Here is a 13,694-nt window from a genome sequence, read left to right on the forward strand (position 1 = left end):
AGGTGTACGGAGCGGAGCCGCGCGTGTACGAGGTGTACGGAGCGGAGCCTCGCGTGTACGAGGCGTACGGAGCGGAGCCGGGCGTGTACGAGGTGTACGGAGCGGAGCCGCGCGTGTACGAGGTGTACGGAGCGGAGCCGGGCGTGTACGAGGTGTGCGGAGCGGAGCCAGGCGTGTACGAGGTGTACGGAGCGGAGCTGAGCGTGTACGAGGCGTACGGAGCGGAGCCGCGTGTGTACGAGGTGTACGGAGCGGAGCCACGTGTGTACGAGGTGTACGGAGCAGAGCCCTGTGTACGAGGCGTGCGGAGCCGGGCGTGTACGAGGTGTACGGAGCAGAGCCGCGTGTGTACGAGGTGTACGGAGCAGAGCCGCGTGTGTACGAGGTGTACGGAGCGGAGCCGCGCGTGTACGAGGTGTACGGAGCGGAGCCTCGCGTGTACGAGGCGTACGGAGCGGAGCCGGGCGTGTACGAGGTGTACGGAGCGGAGCCGCGCGTGTACGAGGTGTACGGAGCGGAGCCGGGCGTGTACGAGGTGTGCGGAGCGGAGCCAGGCGTGTACGAGGTGTACGGAGCGGAGCTGAGCGTGTACGAGGCGTACGGAGCGGAGCCGCGTGTGTACGAGGTGTACGGAGCGGAGCCGCGTGTGTACGAGGTGTACGGAGCAGAGCCCTGTGTACGAGGCGTGCGGAGCCGGGCGTGTACGAGGCGTGCGGAGCGGATGCTGCCCCTCTCCAGGAGCGATCACAGCAGCACGGCATGAGACGTTCTTGTACTACACGGACTGTCCTGACAGAACACAGCTCGTCAGGACATAGCCCCGACCTCCAGCGACAGCCGGACAGTCCCATTGGATCGGGGACGGTTGGGAGGTTTCTGTATATAAGTTGTGTGTGATAATTGTAGAATTATTAATGTCTCAGCATAAAAGGATGTACCTGAGTGTTTGTGCCGGGGTCCACATGCATGGAGGGGGTTGAGGCGGTGCTGGCTGTATTATGCAGACGGCATCTGCCTGTAACAGTAGTAACCAGAAACTACTAGAAACTCTGCACCAAAATGAAGCAAATCCTTATTCTGGGAGCTTCGCCTTGTACGTAACACCCCCGGATCCGGTACAAGCCGGGCAGATGTTCTCATTCCTGTCACTTTCTGCTTAAGGTTCTGCGGTTTTCTGGCCAACTATAAAAAAGAAAAAGCGTAAAACAATATTTGTTGCTGCTGCATTAACATAAGTACAATCTTTCATTATATATAAATCTATTACACGTCGGGTCAATGCTGTAAAGGACAGTAAAGTGCCAGGGTTGTGGTTGTGGTTTTTGGGTCACTCTTCTTCCCTCCCAAAAATGCAATCAGAAACTTGTAACTACTGATCTCTCCACAAGAAAAAGCCGACAACTCCATCAATGGGATCATTTTATAAAATTAGGTCTTCGCAAGATGAAAATGGTCTCACAAACCACATTTTTTTTTAAATGTTCCTAAAAAACCCCAAAGAAACAAAAATAATAACCTTACTTTGATTTTTCCCCCATTTTTCAATACTTTATGTGGTAAATTGAATGTTCTCATTCCAAACAACAACTAGTCCCACAAAATACAAGCCCTCCGTCTGTTAATGAAAAAACAAAGTTATATTTTTTGGGAAAAGGGGAGGAAAAAAATAAAAAATTGGTCTTGTCAGAATAATGTAATTGCTATATATATTTTTAAAATTGAATAATTTTACCCCAAAATTTTGATCTGTTATAATATTATCATTCTTCTTGCGAGATTAATCATTAGTCTGTAAATAAATCCAAACATCTGGAAGATGTAGAACAATATATCTCTGATTCTCCTCTGCCAGGATAAGCGCGTCCTTTCTGTCCTTTCTGTGATGGAGAAAACACTTGAAAGATTCAGAAAGTCCGATGAGTTTTTGGAGCTTATTGTAAAGGGCCTTAATGACGACCTGGGAAAGAAACCACCAGAAACAAAGGATCCAACCAGGTAAGTTCTAATGATCCCATCTGATAAAATGATCAGCTTTATTTCCATGGGATTGTTCTGTAGAAGAGATGGGACCTGCAGCATTTTGATCCTGAACTTCACTATGTATAGATGTAGCAAAGCTTAATGTGACAATTCACACAGCGCAGTGATAAATTGTCTCAGAAGGTTAGCTCTCATAACAGAATTAAGATCACTTATAGTGGAACTAAACTTACAATTTGTTTTCAGAATTGTGAAAATTATGGCACTTTGCAAAGCACTTCATTAGTTTCTTTGGCGTCATATCCATAAAATGATGATATTAAAGTGGCCTCCAGACCCTGCTTTTCCCCAGTGCAGGAGCGTCGCTGGGGTCCTAAGAGATCAGGGACCCCAGCCCCAAAGTACATGTTTCCCCATATAACCTCCCTGCCACTTAAAAGAGGATTTATACATATATAATTACAGTATACCACTGCTACTAATCTAAAATACACTATACAAAGACCAATATTCCCAAAATTACTACTATACAAGGCCAAAATGATCCTGCTACACAATGTACTCTACCATCACCACCACACAGTGAGTACATACAGTACAGACCAAAAGTTTGGACACACCTTCTCATTTAAATATTTTTCTGTATTTTCATGACTATGAAAATTGTACATTCACACTGAAGATATCAAAACTATGAATTAACACATGTGGAATTATATACTTAACAAAAAAGTGTGAAACAACTGAAAATATGTCTTATATTGTAGGTTCTTCAAAGTAGCCACCTTTTGCTTTGATGACTGCTTTGCACACTCTTGGCATTCTCTTGATGAGCTTCAAGAGGTAGTCACCGGAAATGGTCTTCCAGCAATCTTGAAGGAGATCCCAGAGATGCTTAGCACTTGTTGGCCCTTTTGCCTTCACTCTGCGGTCCAGCTCACCCCAAACCATCTCGATTGGGTTCAGGTCTGGTGACTGTGGAGGCCAGGTCATCTGGCGTAGCACCCCATCACTCTCCTTCTCAGTCAAATAGCCCTTACACAGCCTGGAGGTGTGTTTGGGGTCATTGTCCTGTTGAAAAAGAAATGATGGTCCAACTAAACGCAAACCGGATGGAATAGCATGCCGCTGCAAGATGCTGTGGTAGCCATGCTGGTTCAGTATGCCTTCAATTTTGAATAAATCCCCAACAGTGTCACCAGCAAAGCACCCCCACACCATCACACCTCCTCCTCCATGCTTCACGGTGGGAACCAGGCATGTAGAGTCCATCCATTCACCTTTTCTGCGTCGCACAAAGACACGGTGGTGGGAACCAAAGATCTCAAATTTGGACTCATCAGAGCAAAGCACAGATTTCCTCTGGTCTAATGTCCATTCCTTGTGTTCTTTAGCCCAAACAAGTCTCTTCTGCTTGTTGCCTGTCCTTAGCAGTGGTTTCCTAGCAGCTATTTTACCATGAAGGCCTGCTGCACAAAGTCTCCTCTTAACAGTTGTTGAAGAGATGTGTCTGCTGCTAGAACTCTGTGTGGCATTGACCTGGTCTCTAATCTGAGCTGCTGTTAACCTGCGATTTCTGAGACTGGTGACTCGGATAAACTTATCCTCAGAAGCAGAGGTGACTCTTGGTTTTCCTTTCCTGGGGCGGTCCTCATGTGAGCCAGTATCTTTGTAGCGCTTGATGGTTTTTGCAACTGCACTTGGGGACACTTTCAAAGTTTGCCCAATTTTTCGGACTGACTGACCTTCATTTCTTAAAGTAATGATGGCCACTCATTTTTCTTTACTTAGCTGCTTTTTTCTTGCCATAATACAAATTCTAACAGTCTATTCAGTAGGACTATCAGCTGTGTATCCACCAGACTTCTGCACAACACAACTGATGGTCCCAACCCCATTTATAAGGCAAGAAATCCCACTTATTAAACCTGACAGGGCACACCTGTGAAGCGAAAACCATTTCCGGTGACTACCTCTTGAAGCTCATCAAGAGAATGCCAAGAGTGTGCAAAGCAGTCATCAAAGCAAAAGGTGGCTACTTTGAAGAACCTAGAATATAAGACATATTTTCAGTTGTTTCACACTTTTTTGTTAATTATATAATTCCACATGTGTTAATTCATAGTTTTGATGCCTTCAGTGTGAATGTACAATTTTCATAGTCATGAAAATACAGAAAAATCTATAAATGAGAAGGTATGTCCAAACTTTTGGTCTGTACTGTATATGAAAGAAAACCCCACAGGGTAAAAGACCATCAAAGGAGTCCAGGGAGTATAAAATCTATAATATTTATTCAGCAATAGAAAAATAGGATGATGGGGGAAGGGACACAACACATATGTGATTGTTAGACATGTAAGCAAAAAAAGCAAGGCACGCAAGGAAGGGGCTATTCCAGGTATAATGGCTGTCTATAGTATCATCATGGGTATACTAAAATATCCCAAAATAGACACCGCATATATTCCACTGGGGGCAACAGTCATGATATACAGGTGCATCTCACTAAATTAGAATATCATCAAAAAGTTAATTTATTTCAGTTCTTCAGTACAAAAAGTGAAACTCATATATTATACAGAGTCATTACAAACAGAGAGATCTATTTCAAGTGTTTATTTCTGTTAATGTTGATGATTATGGCTTACAGCCAATGAAAACACAAAAGTCATTATCTCAGTAAATTAGAATAATTAACAAAAAACACCTGCAACGGCTTCCTAAGTGTTTAAAAATGTCCCATAGTCTGTTTCAGTAGGCTCCACAATCATGGGGAAGACTGATAACTTGACAAATGCCAAGAAGGCAGTCATTGACACACTCCACAAGGTCCCAGAGTTCCAATTTTCCTTTGGAAATCAAGGTCCCAGAGTCTGGAGGAAGAGTGGAGAGGCCACAATCCAAGCTGCTGGAGGTCTAGTGTGAAGTCTCCACAATCAGTGATGGTTTGGGGAGCCATGTCATCTGCTGGTGTAGGTCCACTGTGTTTTATCAAGACCAAAGTCAGCGCAGCCGTCTACCAGGACATTTTACAGCACTTCATGCTTCCCTCTGCCGACAAGCTTTTTGGAGATGGAAATGTCATTCTCCAGCAGGACTTGGCACCTGTCCACACGGCCAAAAGTACCAATACCTGGTTTACACACAACAGTATCACTGTGCTTAATTGGTTAGCAAACTCACATGACCTTAACCCCATAGAGAATCTATTATAGAGAATCTATGGGGTATTGTCAAGAGGAAGATAAGAGACACCAGACCCAACAAAGCAGACGAGCTGAAGGCTGCTATCAAAGCCACCTGGGCTTCCATAACACCTCAGCAGTGCCACAGGCTGATCGCCTCCATGCCACGCCGCATTGATGCAGTAATTGATGCAAAAGGAGCCCGAGCAAGTATTGAGTGCATTTACTGAACATACATTTCAGTAGGACAACATTTCGGATTTTAAAAACATTTTTCAAGCTGATGTTATAAAGTATTCTAATTTACTGAGATAATGACTTTTGTGATTTCATTGGCTGTAAACCATAATCAGTGGCGTACCGCCAATGGTGGCCGGCCACACCACCTCTATGGGGCCCGTGAGCCTCGGGGGAGCGAGGAGGATAGGTGAGTACTGGGGGGGTGGGAGGTTGCGGCAGAGGAGTGGGCACACGCAGTAGCGGCTGCTGTAGCTACCACGTGTGCCCGCTGCTAAAGGGACATGAATATTCCCTCTTCTCCACTTCCATGGGCGTGGAGAAGAGGGAATATTCATTCTCTTTAGTAGCGGGCACACGTGGTAGCTACAGCAGCCGCTACTGCGTGTGCCCACTCCTCTGCCGCAACCTCCCACCGCCCCAGTACTCACCTATCCTCCTCGCTCCCCCGAGGCTCACGGGCCCCATAGAGGTGGTGTGGCCGGCCACCATTGGCGGTACCACAGGATTGGGGGATGAGGGGTGCCATGCATACCAGGATTGGGGATGAGGTGGGCCATATATACCAGGAATGGGGGATGAAGAGGCCATGCATACCAGAATTGGGGGATGAAGAGGCCATACATACCAGGATTGCGGGATGAGGAGACCATTCATATTAGGATTGGGGAATGAAGAGACCATGCATACCAGGATTGGGGGATGAGGGGGGGCCATGCATGCCAGGATTGGGGGATGAGGGGTGCTATGCATACCAGGATTGGTGGATGAGGGGTGGCCATGCATACCAGGATTGGGGGATGAGGGGGGCCATGTATACCAGGATTGGGGGATAAGGGGTGCCATGTGTACCAGAATTGGGGGATGAGGGGTGCCATACATACCAGGATTGGTGATGAAGGAGCCATACATACCAGGATGGTGAAATTTTCCAGTAGCTGCTGCATTTCCCGCCCTAGGCTTATACGCAACTCAATACGTTTTCCCAGGTTTTTTGTGGTAAAATTAGGGGCCTCGGCTTATACTCGGGTCGTCTTATTTAAAACATACGGTATTTTAAAATCAGTGAGTACGTGGTGCCCATAACACGGCAGGACTGTGTGGTACATTATACTATATGGGGGCTGCATTTTACCCTTTGGGGTGTGAAATATACTGTATGGAGGACTATGGGGAGTGCATTATATTCTATCGAGGACCATGGGAAGTTCATTATACTATATGGAGGATTATGGGGGGTGCATTATACTATATGGAGGATTTTGGAGGGTGCATTATACTATATGGAGGATTATGGGTGGCATATTATACTATATGGAAGTCTATGTGGGGCCATTATGATATTTTGAGGGCTATGTGGGGGGCCGTTATACTGTATGAAAGCAATTATACGGTGTGAAGGTTTGTGTGGGGTCCATCATACTGTTTGGAGGGCTGTGTGGGGCCATTATACTGTTTGGAGGGCTAGTGTGGGCCATTATACTGTATGTAGGCCCATTATACTGTATGGGGGGCTGTGTGGGAGTCACAGTTGGGGGAATCATACAGTGTTAGGGTCACCATACTTTGCCTTGGGAGTTGAAGTGGGGTACAATAAGGTCATTATACTGTTCATGTAGAGGCTAATGTGGAGGAATGCACCATGGGGGTATCATACTGTGTTTGGGGGGCACTTTTATTGGCATCATACTTCATGGGGGCAATGAAAGAGGGATCTAGGACTTCAGTCGGAGGAAAATTAGAAAAACGAAGTAAAGGCTGGAAAGTTGTGAGATCGGCTCTTCTGTGACACAGACAAATATTCATTTATTTTTTTGGTGGGGGGGTCCAATTAGAGCTTCTGCTATGGGGCCTCATGATTTCTATGTGCGCCCCTGGCCATAATCATCAACATTAACAGAAATAAACACTTGAAATAGATCACTTTGATTGTAATGACTTTATAGAATATATGAGTTTCATTTTCAGCATTGAAGAATTAAAATAAATAAACTTTTTGATGATATTCTAATTTAGTGAGATGCACCTGTATATATAAGGGGTGTGGGTGCCATCATACTATAAGGGGCTATGGGAGTCATCATGCTATATATAAGGGCCAGTGGGGCCATCATATTATATAAAATGGGGAGTGGGTGCCAGAATACAGTTTATAAGGGGCCGTGGGGCCATCATACAGTATAAAGGGAGCTGTAGGGGCCATAATATAGTGTACAAGTGGGTGTGGGGGCCATCATACAGTATATATTGGGCTGCGGGGGCCATCATACAGTACTGTATATATGGGGCTGTGAGGGCCATTATACAGGATATAGGGAGTTGTAGGGACCATCATGCCAGTTATAAGGAGTTGTAGAGACCATCATTCAGTGCATAGGGAGCTGTGGGGACCATCAGACAATACATAGGGAGCTGTGGAGACCATCATACAGTGCATAGGGAGCTGTGGGGACCATTATGCAGTGCATAGGGAGCTGTGGGAACAATCATTCAGTGCATAGGGAGCTGTGGGGACCATCAGACAATGCATAGGGAGCTGTGGAGACCATCATACAGTGCATAGGGAGCTGTGGGGACCATTATGCAGTGCATAGGGAGCTGTAGGGACCATCAGACAATGCATAGGGAGCTGTGGGGACTATGATACAGTACATAAGGAGCTGTGGGGACCATCATACAGTGTAAAAAGAGCTGTGGGGACCATCATACAGTGCATAAGGAGCTGCGGGGACCATCATACAGTGCGTAGAGAGCTGTGGGGACCATCAGACAATGCATAGGGAGCTGTGGAGACCATCATACAGTGCCTAAGGAGCTGTGGGGACCATCATACAGTGCATAGGGAGATGTGGGGACCATCATACAGGGCATAGGGAGCTGTGGGGACCATTATGCAATGCATAGGGAGCTGTGGGTACCATCATACCGAGCGTAGGGAGCTGCGGGGACCATCATACAGTACATAAGGAGCCGTGGGGACCATCATACAGTGTATAAGGAGCCGTGGGGACCATCATTCAGTGCATAAGGAGCTGCGGGGACCATCATACAATGCATAGGGCACTGTGGGGACCATCATACAGAGCTTAGGAAGCTGTGGGGACCATCATACAGAGCATAGGGAGCTGTGGGGCCATCATACCGAGCATAGGGAGCTGTGGGGACCATCATACAGTGTCTAGGGAGCTGTGGGGACCCTCATACAGTATCTAAGGAGCTGTGGGGACCATCATACAATGTATAGGGAAGTATGAGGACCATCATACAGTATCTAAGGAGCTGTGGGGACCATCATACAGTATCTAAGGAGCTGTGGAGACCATCATACAGTGCATAGTGAGCTGTGGGGACCATCATACAGAGCGTAGATAGCTGTGGCGACCATCATACAGTGCATAGGGAGCTATTGGTACCATCATACAGGGCATAGGGAGCTGTAGGGACCATCATACAGAGCATAGAGAGCTGTGGGGACCATTATGCAATGCATAGGGGAGCTGTGGGGATCATCATACAGTGTATATGGAGCTGTGGGGACCCTCATACAGTATCTAAGGAGCTGTGGGGACAATCATACAGTGTGTAGGAAGCTGTGGGGACCATTATACAGTTTCTAAGGAGCTGTGGGGACCATCATACAGTGTATAGGGAGCTGTGGGGATCATCATACAGAGCGTAGGGAGCTGTGGGGACCATGATACCAGTGCATATGGAGCTGAGGGTACCATCATACAGTGCATATCGAGCTGTGGAGACCATTATACAGTGCATAGGGAGCTGTGGGGACCATCATACAGGGTATAGGGAGCTGTGGAGACCATCATACAGAGTGTAGGGAGCTGTGGGGACCATGATACAGAGCATATGGAACTGTTGGTACCATCATACAGTGCATAGGGAGCTGTGGGGACCATTATGCAGTGCATATGGAGCTGTGGGGACCATCATACAGTGTGTACGGATCTGTGGGGACCATCATACAGTGTCTAGGGAGCTGTGAGGACCATCATGCAGTGCATAGGGAGCTATGGGGACCATCATGCAGTGTATAGGGATCTGTGGGGACCATCATACAGTGTGTACTGAGCTGTGGGACTATCATACAATATACAGGGTGCTATGGGGGCACTCAGGACATTATTTCTTTTAAATGGGTGCATCATCAGAAATTTCTTCTTTCACCACCCCGAAATCATCGTCCATAGACTTGAAGAAGAACTTTGTAGTTGGGTGTAGTTTGATTGTGGGTTTAAGGGGGCATTATTACTTAAAGGGGATACTCAACGGTATTTGTTGCTTGGAGGGAACACTTCAGACATTGAAACTTTCATAAGAGCATATCTGGCATTATTACTTGCTAGGTAGCACAGTGGGGTCTTTACTACTTTCTATGGGACGCTATTATTTTTATAGGTCCCCTCTATCTGGCACACAGTCTTTGTAGCATTAATTGGTGGAGGGTAATCATAGTAATGACATAATTTTTGAAGTATTGAGGTTCCCATTCCACGTCGGAAGAGCAGGCAGCATGGGGAGGTTGTGCAGGGTGGGAATAGATGGGGACGGTGCTGGAAATGTGAGAAGTCAGATGGTCTTTGTACAGTGTGTTTTTTATGTAGAGGCAATGGTCATATCATAATACTATGTACTCACTGTGTAGTGTTGATGGTAGAGGACATTGTGTAGCGGGATTATTATTGCCTTGTATAGAAGTAATTTTAGGAATATTGGTCTTTCAGTTGTGTATTTTAGGTTAGCAACAATGGTGTACTGTAATTATATATGTATAGGTCCTCTTTTAAGTGGCGGGGAGGTTGTATGGGGAAACACCTACTTTGGGGCTTTGGCCCCTGATCTTTTAGGACCCTAGCAACGTCCCGGCATACAAGGGATATCGGGGGGCACAAAGTGTTCTGGAGGTTTCCTTTACAGTATGAAGCATTTTCCACACAGTATCCTTCCTGTGTAATATACTCCAGGACTGGTGTGGCGCACTGTCGCTCCCTATTTCGCCATAACTCGGCCTCGGCACTGCAGTGCTGATCAGCAGGTCTCCTTACTTGTTGTTGGGTTTCGCGCACTATGTCTTCCACTACTGGCGCCCTTGAACCCTTGCACTCGTGACTCCCACTAGTACATCATATTCAGTGCTGCTTTGGGGTCCGTAACTCGGCGTCCAATCCAAGGACCCTTCTCTGTAAGGCCACTCTGTCTCATCGGTCCAAAAAAGTCGGGCGCACTTCATGGCCGCCTCATATAGAATGAATGGAGCAGCATTTTAGCATGTGTACCACCGTTCCAATCTAAAGGGGATGAAGGTTCCTGTAGATTGGAGCTTGTTTTCATTTTACAACCCCTTTAATCTTTCACACCCTGTTTCTGCATTTAAGTCTATTTTTTGGTAAATATTCGATGACCTGGTGTAATTTGTGATGTGTTGTTCTTCACCTGAGGTTGTATTGACCTCATTTTAGAACTTCTAAGGACCAGACTTTTTTTTAATATATCCTGAATAGAACACAATAGAATTGTATGGAAAACATTATTGTGTTCTTCAGAATTCAAGGCAACGTGTCCTTATGAGATCTTTTTCTTGAAGGTATATGGCCCTCAGGTTCTTTATCACCATGCAATCTGAAGAGCCAACTTAGACTAAGAGTGGCCACCACTGGGCATACACCATGGTGCAGCAAGGGCTAGCAATCTGTCCCTCCACTTGTGTGGGTACTTATTGCTTAGGGAATGTCAGTCCAATTCTTCTTTTTAAGAGGGTTCACTGTCTGTGCATCTCTGTGCCCGAAGAATATTAACCTGGTGTTACTGTATTACTGCTGTTCCAAGTGGCAAGAACATGGTTCTCTTAGAGACAGGACCCTTGTTTAAACCCAAGTAGACTTGAATTGGAAAGGCCACTGGTCTGGACCAGGACTCTGGTTGTGGACGGTGATGGCGGCATGCACGGTTTCTATGTACGTGTCTGTGTGTAGTCAGAAAAGCATTTCAGTGGTGGCCTAATAACTGCAAGGAGCGACGGAGGTGTTGGACAAAGGTAACGAGTGGCTGCAGAACGGTTGGTAAATGTGGCCACTTCATGGGAATATTGGCCACTGATGACTGAGGCCTCCCTCCTGGTTTGGTCCTGGAGCCCCCCGGCCACTTGTTAAACATCTTTCCTGTTTTTTACCGTTACACAAGACCCTGTGTCTCCTGTATTCTGCGGCTGCGTCCCGCTCTTCAGTCTTCTTTCTGTAGCATGGTGTGTACGACGTCCTGGATACAATGTTACTGCTCCATCACAGACTGAACCCCAGAACAATTGTCATGGAATTTGGTACCAGAGTTCTCTCTGTGTATGGAGCCCCCATATTTTGTGATTACTCTTATCATTCTCACTGTGTAAGGTGAAATCCAGGAAAAAAACACACAAAACAATATATATATATAAAATAAATTTTTTTATTGAAATAGCAATAAGCAACATTGTAATGAAAATATTACTGGTCCTTTAAGAAATTAAACTGTGGTCACAGTCACTCTCAGATTGGCCCCGGTGGAGACCACAAAACGAGCTGCGGTCATTGGGGACCACCTGAGAGTCATTGGGACCCAAAGATCCAGAAGAAGGCAAAGAAACCCCCCCAAAAGAATTCTGATTCAGGGGGGAAAAAAATTCCTTCCTGACCCCATTTCTGGCGATCGGATGTTTCCCTGGATCTCGTGTATCCTGCTGCATATCGCTGTATATAACATAGGCTTACGTCATGTGAACAATGGCCAAATAGCTGTTGGCTGAGAACTCATCCTGTATGATAAAATCTGCGATGGAGGTTCCTAATACGGCTTCCAACGAAGATGAGACATCATCCAAATGTGTATAAGAACTAGCGAGTGATGAAGGAGACAATGGCTGGTAGGTAATAAGTCATTACCTGTCTGCCAATATCTTCTTCTGGAAGACTTCAAGATATCATGTATTATATATTACATATTATTCTGAAAGAGCACCATGTAATACCACATGTGTCCTGTAGAGGCCACTACATCCAGCAAAACACAGCTGATTGCTGAGGGTGTCACTGCCGGACCCCCGACTATCAACTGATCGCCTGCAAGTCCTCATTTGGGGACAGGAGTTGTTCACACTTGGCATATTTTGTGATTCATGAGGGGAGGACAGCAGCCGGATATAGACTTTTTCTATAAAGTCAGATTAAAGGGGTTTTCAGGAATGTTTTTATGTAATATATAGGAGGTTCCCAGTGGTAGAGAAAACACACAGAGCTTTACTTTCTCCTGCTGCTCCAGCTCTGGATCTTCAGCGCTTCCTGTGCTCTATTGTGACTGGCTGCAGGGGTGATGGCTCAACTTCAGCACACATCATTGCTGCAGCCAATCACTGAGCTTAGAAGCTCTGTCAGCGTGGCCCACTGAGCCAAGTGATTGGCTGCAGAGCTGCAGTCATGATGTCACCCTTGAAGCCTGTGACTAAAGATCAGCGGCAGCGGTGAAGTGCTGGAGCTGGAGCAGGAGGTAGTAAAGCTTCATCTCTTCTACTTAAGTGACGATTTATAGGATTTATATTTAAGTGATGAAAAATAATTTGCTTGTGTCGCCACTTTCCGAGATCTGAAAGCCGCGGCGTTTTCATTTTTCAGGAATGGGGCGGCGTGAGGGCTAGTTTTTTGCACCACAAAGTGATGGTTATATTGATATCATTTTGGGGTATATACAATGTTTTGATTGTCTGTTATTATATATTTTTTTCTTGTTGCAACGACTGTAAATCTGTAATTCTGGCATTTTATGTAATGTTCTAGTTACGCCGTTTACTAAATGGATTAATTTATTTTATATTTTGATAGATCTGACTTTTACAAACGCAGCGATACCAAATATGTGTATTGTTTAAATGTTTTATATTTCTTAATTTTTAATGGGGGGAAAACTGGGATGATTTGAACTTTTATACTTTTTTAATTTTTTTTACTTTTCACTGTATTTGTTCGTCTCTTTAGGGGGCTTGAACCTGCAATCATCTGATTGCTTGTGCTATATACAGCATTGCTATATATAGCAGAAATCACGGTCTCCTATGAACACTAGCAACAGGCTGGCTGTCACAGGAATCCAGTGATGACAGACACAGGGATCTTCAGTGATCAAGTCACGGGTGCGCCAATGAAGAGATGGAATGGTGCACCCCCTGCTGGCGCACATTAAATGCCGCTGTCACACACTGATAGCAAGATTTAATAGGCTAACTGTCGTGGGCAGAGCTCCGCTCAACCT

Source organism: Phyllobates terribilis, unplaced genomic scaffold (genome assembly GCF_046119375.1).
Source record: "Phyllobates terribilis strain yellow unplaced genomic scaffold, ASM4611937v1 Scaffold_116__1_contigs__length_5312468, whole genome shotgun sequence".
Classification (NCBI taxonomy): domain Eukaryota; kingdom Metazoa; phylum Chordata; class Amphibia; order Anura; family Dendrobatidae; genus Phyllobates; species Phyllobates terribilis.